The sequence below is a fragment of the Branchiostoma floridae genome, chromosome 15 (assembly GCF_000003815.2).
Source record: "Branchiostoma floridae strain S238N-H82 chromosome 15, Bfl_VNyyK, whole genome shotgun sequence".
NCBI classification, from domain to species: Eukaryota; Metazoa; Chordata; class Leptocardii; order Amphioxiformes; family Branchiostomatidae; genus Branchiostoma; species Branchiostoma floridae.
Window position 1 is genome coordinate 14,709,053 of NC_049993.1, and position 3,014 is coordinate 14,712,066.

At 37.3% G+C, this 3,014-nt stretch overlaps 1 protein-coding gene and 1 long non-coding RNA gene across 5 annotated transcripts in view; one reads left to right on the top strand and one right to left on the bottom strand.

Annotated features, from left to right (window-relative positions):
• LOC118431695 (ensconsin-like) overlaps positions 1–3,014 on the bottom strand; it is a 34,394-nt gene that overhangs the window by 14,833 nt on the left and 16,547 nt on the right. The window lies entirely within an intron of this gene.
• Positions 2,694–3,014, top strand: part of LOC118431698 — a 1,480-nt gene continuing 1,159 nt past the window's right edge. The window contains exon 1 of the long non-coding RNA XR_004832998.1: positions 2,694–2,880. This is a non-coding gene — a long non-coding RNA (uncharacterized LOC118431698). The remainder of the gene's footprint in view (positions 2,881–3,014) is intronic.

Genomic DNA, 3,014 nt, shown 5'->3' on the forward strand with positions numbered 1-3,014 from the left:
CACTAGTAACACTGCCTTTGAGCAATGATTCAGTGTATTTCAAAGCGTTCAAGGCTATACTTTATTTGTCTTCTCCAAGAAAAATGCTGTTGAAAGGCAATGAAAATAAATTCCTTCTTGCGCTATTTACAAAGTAAATAATTGAACTGAATGGATTATACATATACTTTGGATATCATACTCTAGTACATGTACTTTTTGAAATATTAGCTTTATACTATAGAAGTCAAATTTATAATTCTGTGAGCATGTGGTATGGCTTACATGTACATGGTAACTGTGCAAAAAGTACTGTAGTCAAGCACAAAGTTTAAACTAAAGCACTGCTTATTCACTAGTACTCTCTCTAAGATATTCCTTTATCTTATCTTATCTCCTTTATCTTTATTGTTTCACTGCAAATGTAATCAATGGCCTTTTCATCATTCAAGTTTGACATATCACGAAAATCAATGAAGACAAATCTTTTGGATCAGCCAAATTCAGGAAAAATTATCTAGGCTTTAGAACTAATGCATGCAGGTCTACATAACATTTCATGTTTACAGTTGTCATAGTAACAAAGATTAAGGTGTACTATGCCACAGTTTAGCGAGAGTTTCAATCAATTACACGTTAATCAAAGTAGGAAGCCATGATTCACAGTTTCTCAGTAAGTATGGTACTTTGAGTCCACTTGCTTTTGGCATGTAACAAAAAGCCAGCAGGATGGTTTTACAAAAACCCATTAAACTCATTGACAAAAGCTCGAGTACTTCAAGTGCACCACTCCTAGTTACTTATTGAAGGAGCCGTCACGCCTGAGTTAAACACGGCAGACTCAATTGAAGAATTCTCCCATACTCCCTGGCAACTGCAGCCGTTTGTAATGGATGTTTTCATTGGTGAAGCTAGTCGAATTTTCATTTTTGACCCCCCTAGAGGCTCAACGTAGATTACTCTTTCATACCAGTGCTATTCTATGAAACCTTTCTATAATTTGTGAACCAAAATATAGCACTTAGTGGACTAAATGTCTAACACGATTATTGGGCCCTATTCTTGCTCTTTTCTTCTTTTTATTTGAGCAAGGTAACTATGGCTAATTGCAGAAAAGAGAAAATTGTACCCACAGAATAGAATCCCAAGCATTGAAATGATAACTTTAACTACCAATATTGGTGCCTATAATCACATAAAAGTGCCCACGAGTTCAGAAATATACCGGTATACTATAAAGTCTGTGTCCAAATCCAAGTAACCAGAAAATCAACCATGGAAACGCTAATCTTTGGGGCTCCTATAGGACCAGTATGTCAGGAATGAGTCGTCAATAAATAAGAATGGAGTCCCTAAAGGTATGCCTGCATTATTTAACAGGATGATCTCCTGAGTAAACACTCACTTTCCAAGAGAGCCACACAAAAGACGTGGTGGTTTTTGTGATTACAGGGGACTTGTGTAGGCATCTGTGTTGAACACCTAAAGCTGTTTTGTACGGGCAAAGTCCATTAGAATTCTACATTACACACTTAGATTTATAGTTAGAAAGCTGAAATTTCTACTGCACAATAATGCATATCAATATGGGTTAATTGCTTATTTTCAGAGTTGGATGCTAAACTTTTTCTTACAGGTACTCAAATAGAGAGATTTGAGAATGGAGCTAGTTCAACACAGAATAGTTATCAGAGTTCAGTACATGTAGATAGAGGTGGGATGTTAACAAAACAATTCAAAAATTTCTAGAGTCATTTTTTATTGCATATCTACTTTTTGACTCTTCTCAGATTTGGTTTCAAGGCTTTCAGAAAACCATCCAGTTTTGTATTCCTTGATTCTTACCACAATCAAATATCAGATTCAGCACTCATTTAGAACCAATTAACACCTACATGTAATAATTACTGCATAATAACAGTTTATTGGGGTTTACCACATAGGCCATTAACACCTTTGCTGGCCACATTGTCTGCTTAAATACTTAGATTTTATGTGCTGAATACACATGTTATTCACAATCAAGGTCTAAGCCTCAGTATGGCTTCAACAAAGACTATAATCCCAAAAGGATTAAGTCTGTTCAAACTAGACTTCATTATTCCTCCATGTCACGCATATTCATGAAATACGTTTAGTAAAGCAGCACTTCTGCCTGTATCCATACATTACATGTATACGTTGTTTGACGTACTGTGGCTGTATGCCTTTTTAGACAAGAAAATACAATGTACAGAGCAGTCCTACAGTATTGTCATTGAGTAGTACTGATGTTACTTGAAATGTGCGACCGTCTCCAAAATCATATCCAGTAGTTTGAGTAACTTTTGAACTGTTTAAATGACTACCTGGTTGTCTAGCCTTCATAAATCTATTCTACTTTTAATATTTTTACATTGCAAACAGAAACATATGATGCCCAAGTTTCTCTCCTAGCAGATGTGAGGATGTGGATCTTTCTGGGTGAAAGTGAATTGATATTTAATGTTGCAAAAACATGGCATAAAACACCAAGAATAAGACAGATACTAACATCTGCTTGGAGATCAGAACATGCACTTACACTACTTACATTTTCAGTGTGACTGCGCTTGTCACGGCTGTTACAGTGTAGTCACTTAGTTCGAACGTGGGTTCTACGAGGCATAGAACACGATCCCCCGCCCGCCGCCGATCCACGTGAGCCAGCTGATTGCGCAATAGTGCACGCTGACTTTGACCCCCGTGCAGGCATACATATCCGGGTCACAGGCGCTTCATATTTCAGAGGCAACATGGCCACGGTAGAAGGAACACGTGAACGTAAAAAAACACCCGAAAATGCGCATTTTCTTGGTCAGAGCCGCATTTTTCCCCGTAGAAGAGTGGATAAGTGCCTTCGTCATTGAACATCCGACTTAGGTAAGTTAATTCGATCGTTTAAAGACTTTATACAGTTTTTTGTGTGTTCAAATGCAATGCAACAGCTAGACGGAATGTTGTCGAGTGCTTGTATAATTTCGGATTTTTCGCACGTTTTTTTTATTCTCAGTGGT